The sequence below is a fragment of the Pseudophryne corroboree genome, unplaced genomic scaffold, assembly GCF_028390025.1.
Source record: "Pseudophryne corroboree isolate aPseCor3 unplaced genomic scaffold, aPseCor3.hap2 scaffold_321, whole genome shotgun sequence".
Lineage (NCBI taxonomy): Eukaryota > Metazoa > Chordata > Amphibia > Anura > Myobatrachidae > Pseudophryne > Pseudophryne corroboree.
Window position 1 is genome coordinate 252,447 of NW_026969892.1, and position 20,392 is coordinate 272,838.

The 20,392-nt window shown below is 49.9% G+C and overlaps 32 non-coding genes across 32 annotated transcripts; all 32 read left to right on the top strand.

Annotated features, from left to right (window-relative positions):
* The first annotated feature begins 2,379 nt into the window (after window positions 1–2,379).
* LOC135018183 (U1 spliceosomal RNA) lies at window positions 2,380–2,543 on the top strand. Its single transcript, XR_010215933.1, has one exon. It is a non-coding gene; the product is annotated as a U1 spliceosomal RNA (small nuclear RNA).
* A 152-nt stretch (window positions 2,544–2,695) lies between these two features.
* Window positions 2,696–2,858, top strand: LOC135018160 (U1 spliceosomal RNA). Its single transcript, XR_010215913.1, has one exon. It is a non-coding gene; the product is annotated as a U1 spliceosomal RNA (small nuclear RNA).
* Window positions 2,859–3,504: 646 nt separating this feature from the next.
* LOC135018209 (U1 spliceosomal RNA) lies at window positions 3,505–3,668 on the top strand. Its single transcript, XR_010215957.1, has one exon. It is a non-coding gene; the product is annotated as a U1 spliceosomal RNA (small nuclear RNA).
* Window positions 3,669–3,820: 152 nt separating this feature from the next.
* Window positions 3,821–3,983, top strand: LOC135018166 (U1 spliceosomal RNA). Its single transcript, XR_010215918.1, has one exon. It is a non-coding gene; the product is annotated as a U1 spliceosomal RNA (small nuclear RNA).
* Window positions 3,984–4,654: 671 nt separating this feature from the next.
* On the top strand, window positions 4,655–4,818 carry LOC135018184 (U1 spliceosomal RNA). The gene has a single exon (XR_010215934.1). It is a non-coding gene; the product is annotated as a U1 spliceosomal RNA (small nuclear RNA).
* A 152-nt stretch (window positions 4,819–4,970) lies between these two features.
* On the top strand, window positions 4,971–5,133 carry LOC135018125 (U1 spliceosomal RNA). The gene has a single exon (XR_010215879.1). It is a non-coding gene; the product is annotated as a U1 spliceosomal RNA (small nuclear RNA).
* Window positions 5,134–5,804: 671 nt separating this feature from the next.
* Window positions 5,805–5,968, top strand: LOC135018112 (U1 spliceosomal RNA). Its single transcript, XR_010215867.1, has one exon. It is a non-coding gene; the product is annotated as a U1 spliceosomal RNA (small nuclear RNA).
* Window positions 5,969–6,108: 140 nt separating this feature from the next.
* LOC135018157 (U1 spliceosomal RNA) lies at window positions 6,109–6,271 on the top strand. Its single transcript, XR_010215910.1, has one exon. It is a non-coding gene; the product is annotated as a U1 spliceosomal RNA (small nuclear RNA).
* Window positions 6,272–6,942: 671 nt separating this feature from the next.
* On the top strand, window positions 6,943–7,106 carry LOC135018107 (U1 spliceosomal RNA). The gene has a single exon (XR_010215861.1). It is a non-coding gene; the product is annotated as a U1 spliceosomal RNA (small nuclear RNA).
* Window positions 7,107–7,258: 152 nt separating this feature from the next.
* LOC135018126 (U1 spliceosomal RNA) lies at window positions 7,259–7,421 on the top strand. The gene has a single exon (XR_010215880.1). It is a non-coding gene; the product is annotated as a U1 spliceosomal RNA (small nuclear RNA).
* Window positions 7,422–8,092: 671 nt separating this feature from the next.
* Window positions 8,093–8,256, top strand: LOC135018114 (U1 spliceosomal RNA). The gene has a single exon (XR_010215868.1). It is a non-coding gene; the product is annotated as a U1 spliceosomal RNA (small nuclear RNA).
* Window positions 8,257–8,408: 152 nt separating this feature from the next.
* Window positions 8,409–8,571, top strand: LOC135018158 (U1 spliceosomal RNA). The gene has a single exon (XR_010215911.1). It is a non-coding gene; the product is annotated as a U1 spliceosomal RNA (small nuclear RNA).
* Window positions 8,572–9,244: 673 nt separating this feature from the next.
* On the top strand, window positions 9,245–9,408 carry LOC135018181 (U1 spliceosomal RNA). Its single transcript, XR_010215931.1, has one exon. It is a non-coding gene; the product is annotated as a U1 spliceosomal RNA (small nuclear RNA).
* Window positions 9,409–9,560: 152 nt separating this feature from the next.
* On the top strand, window positions 9,561–9,723 carry LOC135018179 (U1 spliceosomal RNA). Its single transcript, XR_010215929.1, has one exon. It is a non-coding gene; the product is annotated as a U1 spliceosomal RNA (small nuclear RNA).
* A 671-nt stretch (window positions 9,724–10,394) lies between these two features.
* On the top strand, window positions 10,395–10,558 carry LOC135018204 (U1 spliceosomal RNA). The gene has a single exon (XR_010215952.1). It is a non-coding gene; the product is annotated as a U1 spliceosomal RNA (small nuclear RNA).
* Window positions 10,559–10,710: 152 nt separating this feature from the next.
* LOC135018163 (U1 spliceosomal RNA) lies at window positions 10,711–10,873 on the top strand. The gene has a single exon (XR_010215916.1). It is a non-coding gene; the product is annotated as a U1 spliceosomal RNA (small nuclear RNA).
* A 671-nt stretch (window positions 10,874–11,544) lies between these two features.
* LOC135018101 (U1 spliceosomal RNA) lies at window positions 11,545–11,708 on the top strand. The gene has a single exon (XR_010215856.1). It is a non-coding gene; the product is annotated as a U1 spliceosomal RNA (small nuclear RNA).
* Window positions 11,709–11,860: 152 nt separating this feature from the next.
* LOC135018124 (U1 spliceosomal RNA) lies at window positions 11,861–12,023 on the top strand. Its single transcript, XR_010215878.1, has one exon. It is a non-coding gene; the product is annotated as a U1 spliceosomal RNA (small nuclear RNA).
* A 671-nt stretch (window positions 12,024–12,694) lies between these two features.
* Window positions 12,695–12,858, top strand: LOC135018208 (U1 spliceosomal RNA). The gene has a single exon (XR_010215956.1). It is a non-coding gene; the product is annotated as a U1 spliceosomal RNA (small nuclear RNA).
* A 152-nt stretch (window positions 12,859–13,010) lies between these two features.
* On the top strand, window positions 13,011–13,173 carry LOC135018176 (U1 spliceosomal RNA). The gene has a single exon (XR_010215928.1). It is a non-coding gene; the product is annotated as a U1 spliceosomal RNA (small nuclear RNA).
* A 671-nt stretch (window positions 13,174–13,844) lies between these two features.
* On the top strand, window positions 13,845–14,008 carry LOC135018186 (U1 spliceosomal RNA). The gene has a single exon (XR_010215935.1). It is a non-coding gene; the product is annotated as a U1 spliceosomal RNA (small nuclear RNA).
* Window positions 14,009–14,160: 152 nt separating this feature from the next.
* LOC135018155 (U1 spliceosomal RNA) lies at window positions 14,161–14,323 on the top strand. The gene has a single exon (XR_010215908.1). It is a non-coding gene; the product is annotated as a U1 spliceosomal RNA (small nuclear RNA).
* Window positions 14,324–14,996: 673 nt separating this feature from the next.
* Window positions 14,997–15,160, top strand: LOC135018182 (U1 spliceosomal RNA). The gene has a single exon (XR_010215932.1). It is a non-coding gene; the product is annotated as a U1 spliceosomal RNA (small nuclear RNA).
* A 152-nt stretch (window positions 15,161–15,312) lies between these two features.
* Window positions 15,313–15,475, top strand: LOC135018180 (U1 spliceosomal RNA). The gene has a single exon (XR_010215930.1). It is a non-coding gene; the product is annotated as a U1 spliceosomal RNA (small nuclear RNA).
* A 671-nt stretch (window positions 15,476–16,146) lies between these two features.
* LOC135018205 (U1 spliceosomal RNA) lies at window positions 16,147–16,310 on the top strand. Its single transcript, XR_010215953.1, has one exon. It is a non-coding gene; the product is annotated as a U1 spliceosomal RNA (small nuclear RNA).
* Window positions 16,311–16,462: 152 nt separating this feature from the next.
* On the top strand, window positions 16,463–16,625 carry LOC135018175 (U1 spliceosomal RNA). The gene has a single exon (XR_010215927.1). It is a non-coding gene; the product is annotated as a U1 spliceosomal RNA (small nuclear RNA).
* A 671-nt stretch (window positions 16,626–17,296) lies between these two features.
* Window positions 17,297–17,460, top strand: LOC135018106 (U1 spliceosomal RNA). Its single transcript, XR_010215860.1, has one exon. It is a non-coding gene; the product is annotated as a U1 spliceosomal RNA (small nuclear RNA).
* A 152-nt stretch (window positions 17,461–17,612) lies between these two features.
* Window positions 17,613–17,775, top strand: LOC135018151 (U1 spliceosomal RNA). The gene has a single exon (XR_010215904.1). It is a non-coding gene; the product is annotated as a U1 spliceosomal RNA (small nuclear RNA).
* A 671-nt stretch (window positions 17,776–18,446) lies between these two features.
* On the top strand, window positions 18,447–18,610 carry LOC135018105 (U1 spliceosomal RNA). The gene has a single exon (XR_010215859.1). It is a non-coding gene; the product is annotated as a U1 spliceosomal RNA (small nuclear RNA).
* A 152-nt stretch (window positions 18,611–18,762) lies between these two features.
* LOC135018159 (U1 spliceosomal RNA) lies at window positions 18,763–18,925 on the top strand. The gene has a single exon (XR_010215912.1). It is a non-coding gene; the product is annotated as a U1 spliceosomal RNA (small nuclear RNA).
* Window positions 18,926–19,596: 671 nt separating this feature from the next.
* Window positions 19,597–19,760, top strand: LOC135018104 (U1 spliceosomal RNA). Its single transcript, XR_010215858.1, has one exon. It is a non-coding gene; the product is annotated as a U1 spliceosomal RNA (small nuclear RNA).
* Window positions 19,761–19,912: 152 nt separating this feature from the next.
* On the top strand, window positions 19,913–20,075 carry LOC135018156 (U1 spliceosomal RNA). The gene has a single exon (XR_010215909.1). It is a non-coding gene; the product is annotated as a U1 spliceosomal RNA (small nuclear RNA).
* The last annotated feature ends 317 nt before the right edge of the window (window positions 20,076–20,392 follow it).

A 20,392-nucleotide genomic window follows, 5' to 3' on the forward strand; every position in this document is an offset into this window, starting at 1 on the left:
CAGCAGAATATATTGGTGGTTGTAGTCAATTGTAATTACCCAGCAGAATTAGCTTTGCAAATATAGATATAGTGCAGCAGAATATATTGGTGGTTGTAGTCAATTGTAATTACCCAGCAGAATTAGCTTTGCATATATATAGTGCAGCAGAATATATTGGTGGTTGTAGTAAATTGTAATTACCCAGCAGCAGCTCTACTGCACTCAACATCACCAGTGCTCACAATATATATAATGCTATATACTATGCCATAGTGGTGCTTACTATATAACACCCCCTACTGCGTTCCCCCTGGCAATGAGCATGACACCCAGAGAGTGAAACCCCTGGCAATGAGCATGACACCCAGCACGTGAAACTCTTGGCATTGAGCAGTTTTTGTAAAAGTAATTAGAAGCTTTACTGTAGGGCATAGTGTATCACAGATATTGTGGTGAGTGACATAATATGTTCCAAAGGGCATTAATGTGTGGGGCTTACCCTGCACAGAAACAAAATAACTCACCCAAATCTAACTCTTTCTGCACATGTTATATCTGCCTCCCCTGCAGTACACATGGTTTTGCCCAACTGCTAACAAAATTCCTGCTGCGATCAACTTGGAATTACCCCCATCGATTGATGTTTTCACACTGCTCGTGTATATAAGACATAGGGCCTAATTCAGTTTGGATCGTAATACGCGTTCCAACCGCAAAAACTATGAAGAGGATGGGGGCATATACGCAGGGTCCATCCTGTGCATGTGCCTACATTTTCTCCGGGTGCCCCGCAGAAAATACGAATGCCTCTGCCTGTCAATCAGTAGAGGGCGTACCTTCGCAGGTATATCGCGATCATGAGCCATGTCTCCCATTTTTGTCATTATAGGTGCTCTGTGAGCTGCTGGCCATGCCCCAGCCCCTCTGTCTCCCGTGAATAGAGATTGAGGCTTATTCAGACCAGATCGCTTCAATTTATTTTCACCCAGCGGGCAATCTGGTTTGCATTGCACATGCGTATGCGCCACAATGCGTAAGTGCGACGGCCCGGAGATCACAAGAAGATTGACAAGAAGAGGGTGTTTGTGTGGGTGGCAACTGAATGTGTCTAGGGAGTGTCCGGAAAAACACTGGAGGGACCCGGCGTTTTGTGGGAGGATTTGTGACGTCACCTCAATGGCTGAGTAAGTGCTGAGCTGTGCAGCTCTTGTGCACATGTGATCACACACCTGCACAGCAAATTTTCCCTTCCGCTGTAGGCGACAACTACCTGATTACAGGGATGCAAAAAACACACCCTAGCGATCAGGTCTGAATTACCCACAATGTGCATATTTGCAGAGCAACAAGCTACAGGGAGCCTTCCACCCCCCATCCCCCCCCCTTCCCCATGGGAAGGGGGGGGGGGGGGTGTTTGGGTTAGCTGGACATTCCCCAAAAAAGTGACTGTCCTGCAAAAATTGGGATAGTTGGGAGGTATGTTCAAATACATTTATTGTTTTGCATGCAGGGTAAATACTGGCTTCTTTGACATTTAGCCACAAATGCTGCACAGCTGAATTACAGTATTACACTGCAATTAACAGTTATGCTAGGACATTCCCCCTCCCAAATCTACCTCTCTCTGCATGTTACATCTGTCCCACAGTGGCGTGCGGTGAGGTCAGTGGCTAGTGAGGCACTACAGCCATAATGTCCGCCGAATCCTGCCCATGACCCTTAGCCAATGCCCGCTACTGCCTCTGAGCCGATACCCGCTGCCACCGCCAATGGCTTACAAACTCGCCCACAATCAACTGACCCAGCCCTCCGCACTATCCTGACTTCTCCCGTCTGCTTACTTTGTGCTTTCCAATGCACAATGCAAACTACAGGTAGTACTGCAGGGCCCACACCCTTTTACTTGCCTTACAGAGCAGCTCTGGGGCTGTTACAGTGCCCAGCTGCTGCAAGAAATCAGCTTGAATGCTTCAGGGGCTGGGGCATAGCCAACATGAGCCCCACACCGAAGGAGGGTGGAGGTGTTTAATGCGAACTAGGGGTCATCCAAGCGCCGCAAAAGGCCGCCATGCCCTGCACGCCCCTTTTCTCTTTTCATATGCAGACGAGAGTTGAAGCCAACTTTGACCCACTGCTTGGATGGCATTACCATATGCAAATCAATCTGCTGCAGGCCTTCCCCCAGGAATGCTTGCACTAGTTGTTGCATTTGGTTTGTTGTTTGGGGGTGCTTCAGTATTAGGCAGCCTTCTGCCCTCCCATGTTCATCTGAAAATATGTGTTCTCCCTGCAGTTGTTGTCCCCAGATGAGAGTTCCCTTGTGCTGCCTCAGTTGAATCTCCTTTACTTGACAGAGATGTGCCTGAGCAGCGGCCCTCCCCAGCCCTATCTCAAATCATACTTATTTTGCATAGGAGATACCATGGTCATGAAGATTGTTTTCCCAGGGTGAGGTTCATTCATTGCATTCTGGGTATGCTGACCCCTGTGATTTCCCCAAATGTGGGAAACTCAACTGCATTATTTGTGGTAGTGGGGGACTGTGTTTGTGCTTTCCTCTGGTCAGCTCTGGTAAAAGTCAGATTTCTTTGTCTCAGATCTTCCTCTAGCCTTGTTCTTCTTTCGAGAGTTCCCTTGTGCTGCCTCAGTTGGATCTCCTTCACTTGACAGGGGGGTGCCCGAGCAGCGACCCTCCCCAGCTCTAGCCCAACTCCTATTTACCTGCCAGGTGAGATACTATGATCAGGAAGGTGCTTCTCCCAGGGCAAGGCTCACCCATTGCACTCTGGGTGTGCTGCTCCTGCGATTTCCCCAAATGTGGGACACTTGACTGCATAATTTGTGTTTCCTCTGGTCGGCTCTCATATAATTCAGATCTCTTTGTCTCAGGTCTTTCTCCAGCCTAGTTTGCTGTCTGTTTCCACTTCTCTTTTCTTGAGCCGCTCCCTTCTATGCAGTTGCGCACTATCCTGACCTCTCCCGTCTGCTTACTTTGTGCCTTCCAACGCACAATGCATACTACAGGTAGTGCTGCAGGGCCCACACCCTTTTACATGCTTTACAGAGCAACTCTGGAGCTGTTACAGTGCCCAGCTGCTGCAAGAAATCATCTTGAATGCTTCAGGGGCTGGGGCATAGCCAACATGAGCCCCACACCGAAGGAGGGGTCATCCAAGCGCCACAAAAGGACACCATGCCCTGCACATCCCTTTTTTCTTTTCATATGCAGACGAGGGTTGAAGCCAACTTTGACCCACTGCTTGGATGACATCACCATATGCAAATCCATCTGCTGCAGGCCTTCCCCCAGGAATGCTTGCACTAGTTGTTGCATTTGGTTTGTTGTTTGGGGGTGCTTCAGTATTAGGCAGCCTTCTGCCCTCCCATGTTCATCTGAAAATATGTGTTCTCCCTGCAGTTGTTGTCCCCAGATGAGAGTTCCCTTGTGCTGCCTCAGTTGAATCTCCTTTACTTGACAGAGATGTGCCTGAGCAGCGGCCCTCCCCAGCCCTATCCCAAATCATACTTATTTTGCATAGGAGATACCATGGTCATGAAGATTGTTCTCCCAGGGTGAGGTTCATTCATTGCATTCTGGGTATGCTGACCCCTGTGATTTCCCCAAATGTGGGAAACTCGACTGCATTATTTGTGGTAGTGGGGGACTGTGTTTGTGCTTTCTTCTGGTCAACTCTGGTAAAAATCAGATTTCTTTGTCTCAGATCTTCCTCTAGCCTTGTTCCTCTTTCGAGAGTTCCCTTGTGCTGCCTCAGTTGGATCTCCTTCACTTGACAGGGGGGTACCCGAGCAGCGACCCTCCCCAGCTCTAGCCCAACTCCTACTTACCTGCCAGGTGAGATACTATGATCATGTAGGTGCTTCTCCCAGGGCAAGGCTCACCCATTGCACTCTGGGTGTGCTGCCCCTGTGATTTCCCCAAATGTGGGAAACTTGACTGCATAATTTGTGTTTCCCCTGGTCGTCTCTCGTATAATTCAGATCTCTTTGTCTCAGGTCTCTCTCCAGCCTAGTTTGCTGTCTGTTTCCACTTCTCTTTTCTTGAGCCGCTCCCTTCTATGCCCTTGCGCACTATCCTGACTTCTCCCGTCTGTTTACTTTGTGCCTTCCAACACACAATGCAAACTACAGGTAGTGCTGCAGGGCCCACACCCTTTTACTTGCCTCACAGAGCAGCTCTGGAGCTGTTACAGTACCCAGCTGCTGCAAGAAATCAGCTTGAATGCTTCAGGGGCTGGGTCATTGCCAACATGAGCCCCACACCGAAGGAGGGTGGGGGTGTTTAATGCGAACTAAGGGTCACCCAAGCGCCGCAAAAGGCCGCCATGCCCTGCACGCCCCTTTTCTCTTTTCATATGCAGACGAGGGTTGAAGCCAACTTTGACCCACTGCTTGGATGGCATTACCATATGCAAATCAATCTGCTGCAGGCCTTCCCCCAGGAATGCTTGCACTAGTTGTTGCATTTGGTTTGTTGTTTGGGGGTGCTTCAGTATTAGGCAGCCTTCTGCCCTCCCATGTTCATCTGAAAATATGTGTTCTCCCTGCAGTTGTTGTCCCCAGATGAGAGTTCCCTTGTGCTGCCTCAGTTGAATCTCCTTTACTTGACAGAGATGTGCCTGAGCAGCGGCCCTCCCCAGCCCTATCCCAAATCATACTTATTTTGCATAGGAGATACCATGGTCATGAAGATTGTTCTCCCAGGGTGAGGTTCATTCATTGCATTCTGGGTATGCTGACCCCTGTGATTTCCCCAAATGTGGGAAACTCGACTGCATTATTTGTGGTAGTGGGGGACTGTGTTTGTGCTTTCCTCTGGTCAGCTCTGGTAAAAGTCAGATTTCTTTGTCTCAGATCTTCCTCTAGCCTTGTTCTTCTTTCGAGAGTTCCCTTGTGCTGCCTCAGTTGGATCTCCTTCACTTGACAGGGGGGTGCCCGAGCAGCGACCCTCCCCAGCTCTAGCCCAACTCCTACTTACCTGCCAGGTGAGATACTATGATCAGGAAGGTGCTTCTCCCAGGGCAAGGCTCACCCATTGCACTCTGGGTGTGCTGCTCCTGCGATTTCCCCAAATGTGGGAAACTTGACTGCATAATTTGTGTTTCCTCTGGTCGGCTCTCGTATAATTCAGATCTCTTTGTCTCAGGTCTTTCTCCAGCCTAGTTTGCTGTCTGTTTCCACTTCTCTTTTCTTGAGCCGCTCCCTTCTATGCCCTTGCGCACTATCCTGACCTCTCCCGTCTGCTTACTTTGTGCCTTCCAACGCACAATGCATACTACAGGTAGTGCTGCAGGGCCCACACCCTTTTACATGCTTTACAGAACAGCTCTGGAGCTGTTACAGTGCCCAGCTGCTGCAAGAAATCATCTTGAATGCTTCACGGGCTGGGGCATAGCCAACATGAGCCCCACACCGAAGGAGGGTGGAGATGTTTAATGCGAATTAAGGGTCATCCAAGCGCCACAAAAGGACGCCATGCCCTGCACATCCCTTTTTTCTTTTCATATGCAGATGAGGGTTGAAGCCAACTTTGACCCACTGCTTGGATGACATCACCATATGCAAATCCATCTGCTGCAGGCCTTCCCCCAGGAATGCTTGTACTAGTTGTTGCATTTGGTTTGTTGTTTGGGGGTGCTTCAGTATTAGGCAGCCTTCTGCCCTCCCATGTTCATCTGAAAATATGTGTTCTCCCTGCAGTTGTTGTCCCCAGATGAGAGTTCCCTTGTGCTGCCTCAGTTGAATCGCCTTTACTTGACAGAGATGTGCCTGAGCAGCGGCCCTCCCCAGCCCTATCCCAAATCATACTTATTTTGCATAGGAGATATCATGGTCATGAAGATTGTTCTCCCAGGGTGAGGTTCATTCATTGCATTCTGGGTATGATGACCCCTGTGATTTCCCCAAATGTGGAAAACTCGACTGCATTATTTGTGGTAGAGGGGGACTGTGTTTGTGCTTTCCTCTGGTCAGCTCTGGTAAAAGTCAGATTTCTTTGTCTCAGATCTTCCTCTAGCCTTGTTCTTCTTTCGAGAGTTCCCTTGTGCTGCCTCAGTTGGATCTCCTTCACTTGACAGGGGGGTGCCCGAGCAGCGACCCTCCCCAGCTCTACTTACCTGCCAGGTGAGATACTATGATCAGGAAGGTGCTTCTCCCAGGGCAAGGCTCACCCATTGCACTCTGGGTGTGCTGCTCCTGCGATTTCCCCAAATGTGGGATACTTGACGGCATAATTTGTGTTTCCTCTGGTCGGCTCTCGTATAATTCAGATCTCTTTGTCTCAGGTCTCTCTCCAGCCTAGTTTGCTGTCTGTTTCCACTTCTCTTTTCTTGAGCCGCTCCCTTCTATGCCCTTGCGCACTATCCTGACTTCTCCCGTCTGCTTACTTTGTGCCTTCCAACGCACAATGCGAACTACAGGTAGTGCTGCAGGGCCCACACCCTTTTAGTTGCCTTACAGAGCAGCTCTGGAGCTGTTACAGTGCCCAGCTGCTGCAAGAAATCAGCTTGAATGCTTCAGGTGCTGGGGCATAGCCAACATGAGCCCCACACCGAAGGAGGGTGGAGGTGTTTAATGCGAATTAGGGGTCATGCAAGCGCCGCAAAAGGCCGCCATGCCCTGCACATCCCTTTTTTCTTTTCATATGCAGACGAGGGTTGAAGCCAACTTTGACCCACTGCTTGGATGACATCACCATATGCAAATCCATCTGCTGCAGGCCTTCCCCCAGGAATGCTTGCACTAGTTGTTGCATTTGGTTTGTTGTTTGGGGGTGCTTCAGTATTAGGCAGCCTTCTGCCCTCCCATGTTCATCTGAAAATATGTGTTCTCCCTGCAGTTGTTGTCCCCAGATGAGAGTTCCCTTGTGCTGCCTCAGTTGAATCGCCTTTACTTGACAGAGATGTGCCTGAGCAGCGGCCCTCCCCAGCCCTATCCCAAATCATACTTATTTTGCATAGGAGATATCATGGTCATGAAGATTGTTCTCCCAGGGTGAGGTTCATTCATTGCATTCTGGGTATGATGACCCCTGTGATTTCCCCAAATGTGGGAAACTCGACTGCATTATTTGTGGTAGTGGGGGACTGTGTTTGTGCTTTCCTCTGGTCAGCTCTGGTAAAAGTCAGATTTCTTTGTCTCAGATCTTCCTCTAGCCTTGTTCTTCTTTCGAGAGTTCCCTTGTGCTGCCTCAGTTGGATCTCCTTCACTTGACAGGGGGGTGCCCGAGCAGCGACCCTCCCCAGCTCTAGCCCAACTCCTACTTACCTGCCAGGTGAGATACTATGATCAGGAAGGTGCTTCTCCCAGGGCAAGGCTCACCCATTGCACTCTGGGTGTGCTGCTCCTGCGATTTCCCCAAATGTGGGAAACTTGACTGCATAATTTGTGTTTCCTCTGGTCGGCTCTCGTATAATTCAGATCTCTTTGTCTCAGGTCTTTCTCCAGCCTAGTTTGCTGTCTGTTTCCACTTCTCTTTTCTTGAGCCGCTCCCTTCTATGCCCTTGCGCACTATCCTGACCTCTCCCGTCTGCTTACTTTGTGCCTTCCAACGCACAATGCATACTACAGGTAGTGCTGCAGGGCCCACACCCTTTTACATGCTTTACAGAACAGCTCTGGAGCTGTTACAGTGCCCAGCTGCTGCAAGAAATCATCTTGAATGCTTCACGGGCTGGGGCATAGCCAACATGAGCCCCACACCGAAGGAGGGTGGAGATGTTTAATGCGAATTAAGGGTCATCCAAGCGCCACAAAAGGACGCCATGCCCTGCACATCCCTTTTTTCTTTTCATATGCAGATGAGGGTTGAAGCCAACTTTGACCCACTGCTTGGATGACATCACCATATGCAAATCCATCTGCTGCAGGCCTTCCCCCAGGAATGCTTGTACTAGTTGTTGCATTTGGTTTGTTGTTTGGGGGTGCTTCAGTATTAGGCAGCCTTCTGCCCTCCCATGTTCATCTGAAAATATGTGTTCTCCCTGCAGTTGTTGTCCCCAGATGAGAGTTCCCTTGTGCTGCCTCAGTTGAATCGCCTTTACTTGACAGAGATGTGCCTGAGCAGCGGCCCTCCCCAGCCCTATCCCAAATCATACTTATTTTGCATAGGAGATATCATGGTCATGAAGATTGTTCTCCCAGGGTGAGGTTCATTCATTGCATTCTGGGTATGATGACCCCTGTGATTTCCCCAAATGTGGAAAACTCGACTGCATTATTTGTGGTAGAGGGGGACTGTGTTTGTGCTTTCCTCTGGTCAGCTCTGGTAAAAGTCAGATTTCTTTGTCTCAGATCTTCCTCTAGCCTTGTTCTTCTTTCGAGAGTTCCCTTGTGCTGCCTCAGTTGGATCTCCTTCACTTGACAGGGGGGTGCCCGAGCAGCGACCCTCCCCAGCTCTAGCCCAACTCCTACTTACCTGCCAGGTGAGATACTATGATCAGGAAGGTGCTTCTCCCAGGGCAAGGCTCACCCATTGCACTCTGGGTGTGCTGCTCCTGCGATTTCCCCAAATGTGGGATACTTGACGGCATAATTTGTGTTTCCTCTGGTCGGCTCTCGTATAATTCAGATCTCTTTGTCTCAGGTCTCTCTCCAGCCTAGTTTGCTGTCTGTTTCCACTTCTCTTTTCTTGAACCGCTCCCTTCTATGCCCTTGCGCACTATCCTGACTTCTCCCGTCTGCTTACTTTGTGCCTTCCAACGCACAATGCGAACTACAGGTAGTGCTGCAGGGCCCACACCCTTTTAGTTGCCTTACAGAGCAGCTCTGGAGCTGTTACAGTGCCCAGCTGCTGCAAGAAATCATCTTGAATGCTTCACGGGCTGGGGCATAGCCAACATGAGCCCCACACCGAAGGAGGGTGGAGGTGTTTAATGCGAACTAGAGGTCATCCAAGCGCCGCAAAAGGCCGCCATGCCCTGCACGCCCCTTTTCTCTTTTTTGATATGCAGACGAGGGTTGAAGCCAACTTTGACCCACTGCTTGGATGGCATTACCATATGCAAATCAATCTGCTGCAGGCCTTCCCCCAGGAATGCTTGCACTAGTTGTTGCATTTGGTTTGTTGTTTGGGGGTGCTTCAGTATTAGGCAGCCTTCTGCCCTCCCATGTTCATCTGAAAATATGTGTTCTCCCTGCAGTTGTTGTCCCCAGATGAGAGTTCCCTTGTGCTGCCTCAGTTGAATCTCCTTTACTTGACAGAGATGTGCCTGAGCAGCGGCCCTCCCCAGCCCTATCCCAAATCATACTTATTTTGCATAGGAGATACCATGGTCATGAAGATTGTTCTCCCAGGGTGAGGTTCATTCATTGCATTCTGGGTATGCTGACCCCTGTGATTTCCCCAAATGTGGGAAACTCAACTGCATTATTTGTGGTAGTGGGGGACTGTGTTTGTGCTTTCCTCTGGTCAGCTCTGGTAAAAGTCAGATTTCTTTGTCTCAGATCTTCCTCTAGCCTTGTTCTTCTTTCGAGAGTTCCCTTGTGCTGCCTCAGTTGGATCTCCTTCACTTGACAGGGGGGTGCACGAGCAGCGACCCTCCCCAGCTCTAGCCCAACTCCTATTTACCTGCCAGGTGAGATACTATGATCAGGAAGGTGCTTCTCCCAGGGCAAGGCTCACCCATTGCACTCTGGGTGTGCTGCTCCTGCGATTTCCCCAAATGTGGGACACTTGACGGCATAATTTGTGTTTCCTCTGGTCGGCTCTCATATAATTCAGATCTCTTTGTCTCAGGTCTTTCTCCAGCCTAGTTTGCTGTCTGTTTCCACTTCTCTTTTCTTGAGCCGCTCCCTTCTATGCCCTTGCGCACTATCCTGACCTCTCCCGTCTGCTTACTCTGTGCCTTCCAACGCACAATGCATACTACAGGTAGTGCTGCAGGGCCCACACCCTTTTACATGCTTTACAGAGCAGCTCTGGAGCTGTTACAGTGCCCAGCTGCTGCAAGAAATCATCTTGAATGCTTCAGGGGCTGGGGCATAGCCAACATGAGCCCCACACCGAAGGAGGGTGGAGATGTTTAATGCGAATTAGGGGTCATCCAAGCGCCACAAAAGGACGCCATACCCTGCACATCCCTTTTTTCTTTTCATATGCAGACGAGGGTTGAAGCCAACTTTGACCCACTGCTTGGATGACATCACCATATGCAAAACCATCTGCTGCAGGCCTTCCCCCAGGAATGCTTGCACTAGTTGTTGCATTTGGTTTGTTGTTTGGGGGTGCTTCAGTATTAGGCAGCCTTCTGCCCTCCCATGTTCATCTGAAAATATGTGTTCTCCCTGCAGTTGTTGTCCCCAGATGAGAGTTCCCTTGTGCTGCCTCAGTTGAATCTCCTTTACTTGACAGAGATGTGCCTGAGCAGCGGCCCTCCCCAGCCCTATCCCAAATCATACTTATTTTGCATAGGAGATACCATGGTCATGAAGATTGTTCTCCCAGGGTGAGGTTCATTCATTGCATTCTGGGTATGCTGACCCCTGTGATTTCCCCAAATGTGGGAAACTCAACTGCATTATTTGTGGTAGTGGGGGACTGTGTTTGTGCTTTCTTCTGGTCAACTCTGGTAAAAATCAGATTTCTTTGTCTCAGATCTTCCTCTAGCCTTGTTCCTCTTTCGAGAGTTCCCTTGTGCTGCCTCAGTTGGATCTCCTTCACTTGACAGGGGGGTACCCGAGCAGCGACCCTTCGCAGCTCTAGCCCAACTCCTACTTACCTGCCAGGTGAGATACTATGATCATGTAGGTGCTTCTCCCAGGGCAAGGCTCACCCATTGCACTCTGGGTGTGCTGCCCCTGTGATTTCCCCAAATGTGGGAAACTTGACTGCATAATTTGTGTTTCCCCTGGTCGGCTCTCGTATAATTCAGATCTCTTTGTCTCAGGTCTCTCTCCAGCCTAGTTTGCTGTCTGTTTCCACTTCTCTTTTCTTGAGCCGCTCCCTTCTATGCCCTTGCGCACTATCCTGACTTCTCCCGTCTGCTTACTTTGTGCCTTCCAACACACAATGCAAACTACAGGTAGTGCTGCAGGGCCCACACCCTTTTACTTGCCTCACAGAGCAGCTCTGGAGCTGTTACAGTGCCCAGCTGCTGCAAGAAATCAGCTTGAATGCTTCAGGGGCTGGGGCATTGCCAACATGAGCCCCACACCGAAGGAGGGTGGGGGTGTTTAATGCGAACTAAGGGTCACCCAAGCGCCGCAAAAGGCCGCCATGCCCTGCACGCCCCTTTTCTCTTTTCATATGCAGACGAGGGTTGAAGCCAACTTTGACCCACTGCTTGGATGGCATTACCATATGCAAATCAATCTGCTGCAGGCCTTCCCCCAGGAATGCTTGCACTAGTTGTTGCATTTGGTTTGTTGTTTGGGGGTGCTTCAGTATTAGGCAGCCTTCTGCCCTCCCATGTTCATCTGAAAATATGTGTTCTCCCTGCAGTTGTTGTCCCCAGATGAGAGTTCCCTTGTGCTGCCTCAGTTGAATCTCCTTTACTTGACAGAGATGTGCCTGAGCAGCGGCCCTCCCCAGCCCTATCCCAAATCATACTTATTTTGCATAGGAGATACCATGGTCATGAAGATTGTTCTCCCAGGGTGAGGTTCATTCATTGCATTCTGGGTATGCTGACCCCTGTGATTTCCCCAAATGTGGGAAACTTGACTGCATTATTTGTGGTAGTGGGGGACTGTGTTTGTGCTTTCCTCTGCTCAGCTCTGGTAAAAGTCAGATTTCTTTGTCTCAGATCTTCCTCTAGCCTTGTTCTTCTTTCGAGAGTTCCCTTGTGCTGCCTCAGTTGGATCTCCTTCACTTGACAGGGGGGTGCCCGAGCAGCGACCCTCCCCAGCTCTAGCCCAACTCCTACTTACCTGCCAGGTGAGATACTATGATCAGGAAGGTGCTTCTCCCAGGGCAAGGCTCACCCATTGCACTCTGGGTGTGCCGCTCCTGCGATTTCCCCAAATGTGGGAAACTTGACTGCATAATTTGTGTTTCCTCTGGTCGGCTCTCGTATAATTCAGATCTCTTTGTCTCAGGTCTTTCTCCAGCCTAGTTTGCTGTCTGTTTCCACTTCTCTTTTCTTGAGCCGCTCCCTTCTATGCCCTTGCGCACTATCCTGACCTCTCCCGTCTGCTTACTTTGTGCCTTCCAACGGACAATGCATACTACAGGTAGTGCTGCAGGGCCCACACCCTTTTACATGCTTTACAGAACAGCTCTGGAGCTGTTACAGTGCCCAGCTGCTGCAAGAAATCATCTTGAATGCTTCAGGGGCTGGGGCATAGCCAACATGAGCCCCACACCGAAGGAGGGTGGAGATGTTTAATGTGAATTAGGGGTCATCCAAGCGCCACAAAAGGACGCCATGCCCTGCACATCCCTTTTTTCTTTTCATATGCAGACGAGGGTTGAAGCCAACTTTGACCCACTGCTTGGATGACATCACCATATGCAAATCCATCTGCTGTAGGCCTTCCCCCAGGAATGCTTGTACTAGTTGTTGCATTTGGTTTGTTGTTTGGGGGTGCTTCAGTATTAGGCAGCCTTCTGCCCTCCCATGTTCATCTGAAAATATGTGTTCTCCCAGCAGTTGTTGTCCCCAGATGAGAGTTCCCTTGTGCTGCCTCAGTTGAATCTCCTTTACTTGACAGAGATGTGCCTGAGCAGCGGCCCTCCCCAGCTCTATCCCAAATCATACTTATTTTGCATAGGAGATACCATGGTCATGAAGATTGTTCTCCCAGGGTGAGGTTCATTCATTGCATTCTGGGTATGCTGACTCCTATGATTTCCCCAAATGTGGGAAACTCAACTGCATTATTTGTGGTAGTGGGGGACTGTGTTTGTGCTTTCCTCTGGTCAGCTCTGGTAAAAGTCAGATTTATTTGTCTCAGATCTTCCTCTAGCCTTGTTCTTCTTTCGAGAGTTCCCTTGTGCTGCCTCAGTTGGATCTCCTTCACTTGACAGGGGGGTGCCCTAGCATCAACCCTCCCCAGCTCAAGCCCAACTCCTACTTACCTGCCAAGTGAGATACAATGATCATGAAGGTGCTTCTCCCAGGGCAAGGCTCACCCATTGCACTCTGGGTGTGCTGCTCCTGCGATTTCCCCAAATGTGGGAAACTTGACTGCATAATTTGTGTTTCCCCTGGTCAGCTCTCGTATAATTCAGATCTGTTTGTCTCAGGTCTCTCTCCAGCCTAGTTTGCTGTCTGTTTCAACTTCTCTTTTCTTGAGCCGCTCCCTTCTATGCCCTTGCGCATTATCTTGACTTCTCCCATCTGCTTACTTTGTGCCTTCCAATGCACAATGCGAACTACAGGTAGTGCTGCAGGGCCCACACCCTTTTACTTGCCTTACAGAGCAGCTCTGGAGCTATTACAGTGCCCAGCTGCTGCAAGTAATCAGCTTGAATGCTTCATGGGCTGGGGCATAGCCAACATGAGCCCCACACCGAAGTAGGGTGGAGGTGTTTAATGCGAACTAGGGGTCATCCAAGCGCCGCAAAAGGCCGCCATGCCCTGCACGCCCCTTTTCTCTTTTCATATGCAGACGAGGGTTGAAGCCAACTTTGACCCACTGCTTGGATGACATCACCATATGCAAAACCATCTGCTGCAGGCCTTCCCCCAGGAATGCTTGTACTATTTGTTGCATTTGGTTTGTTGTTTGGGGGTGCTTCAGTATTCGGCAGCCTTCTGCCCTCCCATGTTCATCTGAAAATATGTGTTCTCCCTGCAGTTGTTGTCCCCAGATGAGAGTTCCCTTGTGCTGCCTCAGTTGAATCTCCTTTACTTGACAGAGATGTGCCTGAGCAGCGGCCCTCACCAGCCCTATCCCAAATCATACTTATTTTGCATAGGAGATACCATGGTCATGAAGATTGTTCTCCCAGGGTGAGGTTCATTCATTGCATTCTGGGTATGCTGACCCCTGTGATTTCCCCAAATGTGGGAAACTCGACTGCATTATTTGTGGTAGTGGGGGACTGTGTTTGTGCTTTCCTCTGGTCAGCTCTGGTAAAAGTCAGATTTCTTTGTCTCAGATCTTCCTCTAGCCTTGTTCCTCTTTCAAGAGTTCCCTTGTGCTGCCTCAGTTGGATCTCCTTCACTTGACAGGGGGGTGCCCGAGCAGCGACCCTCCCCAGCTCTAGCCCAACTCCTACTTACCTGCCAGGTGAGATACTATGATCATGAAGGTGCTACTCCCAGGGCAAGGCTCACCCATTGCACTCTGGGTGTGCTGCTCCTGCAATTTCCCCAAATGTGGGACACTTGACTGCATAATTTGTGTTTCCCCTGGTCGGCTCTCGTATAATTCAGATCTCTTTGTCTCAGGTCTCTCTCCAGTATAGTTTGCTGTCTGTTTCCAATTCTCTTTTCTTGAGCCGCTCCCTTCTATGCCCTTGCGCACTATCCTGACTTCTCCCGTCTGCTTACTTTGTGCCTTCCAATGCACAATGCAAACTACAGGTAGTGCTGCAGGGCCCACACCCTTTTACTTGCCTTACAGAGCAGCTCTGGAGCTGTTACAGTGCCCAGCTGCTGCAAGAAATCAACTTGAATGCTTCAGGGGCTGGGGCATAGCCAACATGAGCCCCACACCGAAGGAGGGTGGAGGTGTTTAATGCGAACTAGAGGTCATCCAAGCGCCGCAAAAGGCCGCCATGCCCTGCACGCCCCTTTTCTCTTTTTTGATATGCAGACGAGGGTTGAAGCCAACTTTGACCCACTGCTTGGATGGCATTACCATATGCAAATCAATCTGCTGCAGGCCTTCCCCCAGGAATGCTTGCACTAGTTGTTGCATTTGGTTTGTTGTTTGGGGGTGCTTCAGTATTAGGCAGCCTTCTGCCCTCCCATGTTCATCTGAAAATATGTGTTCTCCCTGCAGTTGTTGTCCCCAGATGAGAGTTCCCTTGTGCTGCCTCAGTTGAATCTCCTTTACTTGACAGAGATGTGCCTGAGCAGCGGCCCTCCCCAGCCCTATCCCAAATCATACTTATTTTGCATAGGAGATACCATGGTCATGAAGATTGTTCTCCCAGGGTGAGGTTCATTCATTGCATTCTGGGTATGCTGACCCCTGTGATTTCCCCAAATGTGGGAAACTCAACTGCATTATTTGTGGTAGTGGGGGACTGTGTTTGTGCTTTCCTCTGGTCAGCTCTGGTAAAAGTCAGATTTCTTTGTCTCAGATCTTCCTCTAGCCTTGTTCTTCTTTCGAGAGTTCCCTTGTGCTGCCTCAGTTGGATCTCCTTCACTTGACAGGGGGGTGCACGAGCAGCGACCCTCCCCAGCTCTAGCCCAACTCCTATTTACCTGCCAGGTGAGATACTATGATCAGGAAGGTGCTTCTCCCAGGGCAAGGCTCACCCATTGCACTCTGGGTGTGCTGCTCCTGCGATTTCCCCAAATGTGGGACACTTGACGGCATAATTTGTGTTTCCTCTGGTCGGCTCTCATATAATTCAGATCTCTTTGTCTCAGGTCTTTCTCCAGCCTAGTTTGCTGTCTGTTTCCACTTCTCTTTTCTTGAGCCGCTCCCTTCTATGCCCTTGCGCACTATCCTGACCTCTCCCGTCTGCTTACTTTGTGCCTTCCAACGCACAATGCATACTACAGGTAGTGCTGCAGGGCCCACACCCTTTTACATGCTTTACAGAGCAGCTCTGGAGCTGTTACAGTGCCCAGCTGCTGCAAGAAATCATCTTGAATGCTTCAGGGGCTGGGGCATAGCCAACATGAGCCCCACACCGAAGGAGGGTGGAGATGTTTAATGCGAATTAGGGGTCATCCAAGCGCCACAAAAGGACGCCATGCCCTGCACATCCCTTTTTTCTTTTCATATGCAGACGAGGGTTGAAGCCAACTTTGACCCACTGCTTGGATGACATCACCATATGCAAAACCATCTGCTGCAGGCCTTCCCCCAGGAATGCTTGCACTAGTTGTTGCATTTGGTTTGTTGTTTGGGGGTGCTTCAGTATTAGGCAGCCTTCTGCCCTCCCATGTTCATCTGAAAATATGTGTTCTCCCTGCAGTTGTTGTCCCCAGATGAGAGTTCCCTTGTGCTGCCTCAGTTGAATCTCCTTTACTTGACAGAGATGTGCCTGAGCAGCGGCCCTCCCCAGCCCTATCCCAAATCATACTTATTTTGCATAGGAGATACCATGGTCATGAAGATTGTTCTCCCAGGGTGAGGTTCATTCATTGCATTCTGGGTATGCTGACCCCTGTGATTTCCCCAAATGTGGGAAACTCAACTGCATTATTTGTGGTAGTGGGGGACTGTGTTTGTGCTTTCTTCTGGTCAACTCTGGTAAAAATCAGATTTCTTTGTCTCAGATCTTCCTCTAGCCTTGTTCCTCTTTCGAGAGTTCCCTTGTGCTGCCTCAGTTGGATCTCCTTCACTTGACAGGGGGGTACCCGAGCAGCGACCCTTCGCAGCTCTAGCCCAACTCCTACTTACCTGCCAGGTGAGATACTATGATCATGTAGGTGCTTCTCCCTGGGCAAGGCTCACCCATTGCACTCTGGGTGTGCTGCCCCTGTGATTTCCCCAAATGTGGGAAACTTGACTGCATAATTTGTGTTTCCCCTGGTCGGCTCTCGTATAATTCAGATCTCTTTGTCTCAGGTCTCTCTCCAGCCTAGTTTGCTGTCTGTTTCCACTTCTCTTTTCTTGAGCCGCTCCCTTCTATGCCCTTGCGCACTATCCTGACTTCTCCCGTCTGCTTACTTTGTGCCTTCCAACACACAATGCAAACTACAGGTAGTGCTGCAGGGCCCACACCCTTTTACTTGCCTCACAGAGCAGCTCTGGAGCTGTTACAGTGCCCAGCTGCTGCAAGAAATCAGCTTGAATGCTTCAGGGGCTGGGGCATTGCCAACATGAGCCCCACACCGAAGGAGGGTGGGGGTGTTTAATGCGAACTAAGGGTCACCCAAGCGCCGCAAAAGGCCGCCATGCCCTGCACGCCCCTTTTCTCTTTTCATATGCAGACGAGGGTTGAAGCCAACTTTGACCCACTGCTTGGATGGCATTACCATATGCAAATCAATCTGCTGCAGGCCTTCCCCCAGGAATGCTTGCACTAGTTGTTGCATTTGGTTTGTTGTTTGGGGGTGCTTCAGTATTAGGCAGCCTTCTGCCCTCCCATGTTCATCTGAAAATATGTGTTCTCCCTGCAGTTGTTGTCCCCAGATGAGAGTTCCCTTGTGCTGCCTCAGTTGAATCTCCTTTACTTGACAGAGATGTGCCTGAGCAGCGGCCCTCCCCAGCCCTATCCCAAATCATACTTATTTTGCATAGTAGATACCATGGTCATGAAGATTGTTCTCCCAGGGTGAGGTTCATTCATTGCATTCTGGGTATGCTGACCCCTGTGATTTCCCCAAATGTGGGAAACTCGACTGCATTATTTGTGGTAGTGGGGGACTGTGTTTGTGCTTTCCTCTGCTCAGCTCTGGTAAAAGTCAGATTTCTTTGTCTCAGATCTTCCTCTAGCCTTGTTCTTCTTTCGAGAGTTCCCTTGTGCTGCCTCAGTTGGATCTCCTTCACTTGACAGGGGGGTGCCCGAGCAGCGACCCTCCCCAGCTCTAGCCCAACTCCTACTTACCTGCCAGGTGAGATACTATGATCAGGAAGGTGCTTCTCCCAGGGCAAGGCTCACCCATTGCACTCTGGGTGTGCCGCTCCTGCGATTTCCCCAAATGTGGGAAACTTGACTGCATAATTTGTGTTTCCCCTGGTCGGCTCTCGTATAATTCAGATCTCTTTGTCTCAGGTCTTTCTCCAGCCTAGTTTGCTGTCTGTTTCCACTTCTCTTTTCTTGAGCCGCTCCCTTCTATGCCCTTGCGCACTATCCTGACCTCTCCCGTCTGCTTACTTTGTGCCTTCCAACGCACAATGCATACTACAGGTAGTGCTGCAGGGCCCACACCCTTTTACATGCTTTACAGAACAGCTCTGGAGCTGTTACAGTGCCCAGCTGCTGCAAGAAATCATCTTGAATGCTTCAGGGGCTGGGGCATAGCCAACATGAGCCCCACACCGAAGGAGGGTGGAGATGTTTAATGTGAATTAGGGGTCATCCAAGCGCCACAAAAGGACGCCATGCCCTGCACATCCCTTTTTTCTTTTCATATGCAGACGAGGGTTGAAGCCAACTTTGACCCACTGCTTGGATGACATCACCATATGCAAATCCATCTGCTGTAGGCCTTCCCCCAGGAATGCTTGTACTAGTTGTTGCATTTGGTTTGTTGTTTGGGGGTGCTTCAGTATTAGGCAGCCTTCTGCCCTCCCATGTTCATCTGAAAATATGTGTTCTCCCAGCAGTTGTTGTCCCCAGATGAGAGTTCCCTTGTGCTGCCTCAGTTGAATCTCCTTTACTTGACAGAGATGTGCCTGAGCAGCGGCCCTCCCCAGCTCTATCCCAAATCATACTTATTTTGCATAGGAGATACCATGGTCATGAAGATTGTTCTCCCAGGGTGAGGTTCATTCATTGCATTCTGGGTATGCTGACTCCTATGATTTCCCCAAATGTGGGAAACTCGACTGCATTATTTGTGGTAGTGGGGGACTGTGTTTGTGCTTTCCTCTGGTCAGCTCTGGTAAAAGTCAGATTTATTTGTCTCAGATCTTCCTCTAGCCTTGTTCTTCTTTCGAGAGTTCCCTTGTGCTGCCTCAGTTGGATCTCCTTCACTTGACAGGGGGGTGCCCTAGCATCAACCCTCCCCAGCTCAAGCCCAACTCCTACTTACCTGCCAAGTGAGATACTATGATCATGAAGGTGCTTCTCCCAGGGCAAGGCTCACCCATTGCACTCTGGGTGTGCTGCTCCTGCGATTTCCCCAAATGTGGGAAACTTGACTGCATAATTTGTGTTTCCCCTGGTCAGCTCTCGTATAATTCAGATCTGTTTGTCTCAGGTCTCTCTCCAGCCTAGTTTGCTGTCTGTTTCAACTTCTCTTTTCTTGAGCCGCTCCCTTCTATGCCCTTGCGCATTATCTTGACTTCTCCCATCTGCTTACTTTGTGCCTTCCAATGCACAATGCGAACTACAGGTAGTGCTGCAGGGCCCACACCCTTTTACTTGCCTTACAGAGCAGCTCTGTAGCTATTACAGTGCCCAGCTGCTGCAAGTAATCAGCTTGAATGCTTCATGGGCTGGGGCATAGCCAACATGAGCCCCACACCGAAGTAGGGTGGAGGTGTTTAATGCGAACTAGGGGTCATCCAAGCGCCGCAAAAGGCCGAGATGCCCTGCACGCCCCTTTTCTCTTTTCATATGCAGACGAGGGTTGAAGCCAACTTTGACCCACTGCTTGGATGACATCACCATATGCAAATCCATCTGCTGCAGGCCTTCCCCCAGGAATGCTTGTACTAGTTGTTGCATTTGGTTTGTTGTTTGGGGGTGCTTCAGTATTAGGCAGCCTTCTGCCCTCCCATGTTCATCTGAAAATATGTGTTCTCCCTGCAGTTGTTGTCCCCAGATGAGAGTTCCCTTGTGCTGCCTCAGTTGAATCTCCTTTACTTGACAGAGATGTGCCTGAGCAGCGGCCCTCCCCAGCCCTATCCCAAATCATACTTATTTTGCATAGGAGATACCATGGTCATGAAGATTGGTCTCCCAGGGTGAGGTTCATTCATTGCATTCTGGGTATGCTGACCCCTGTGATTTCCCCAAATGTGGGAAACTCGACTGCATTATTTGTGGTAGTGGGGGACTGTGTTTGTGCTTTCCTCTGGTCAGCTCTGGTAAAAGCCAGATTTCTGTGTCTCAGATCTTCCTCTAGCCTTGTTCTTCTTTCGAGAGTTCTCTTGTGCTGCCTCAGTTGGATCTCCTTCACTTGACAGGGGGGTGCCCGAGCAGCGACCCTCCTCAGCTCTTGCCCAACTCCTACTTACCTGCCAGGTGAGATACTATGATCATGAAGGTGCTTCTCCCAGGGCAAGGCTCACCCATTGCACTCTGTGTGTGCTGCTCCAGCGATTTCCCCAAATGTGGGAAACTCGACTGCATAATTTGTGTTTCCCCTGGTCGGCTCTCGTATAATTCAGATCTCTTTGTCTCAGGTCTCTCTCCAGCCTAGTTTGCTGTCTGTTTCCACTTCTCTTTTCTTGAGCCGCTCCTTTCTATGCCCTTGCGCACTATCCTGACTTCTCCCGTCTGCTTACTTTGTGCCTTCCAACGCACAATGCGAACTACAGGTAGTGCTGCAGGGCCCACACCCTTTTAGTTGCCTTACAGAGCAGCTCTGGAGCTGTTACAGTGCCCAGCTGCTGCAAGAAATCAGCTTGAATGTTCTTCGTTGATTGATGGAAGAAACATCTAACAAAAACTCTCCAGATTATTGACTTTTTAAAGTTTTTCTAGGAA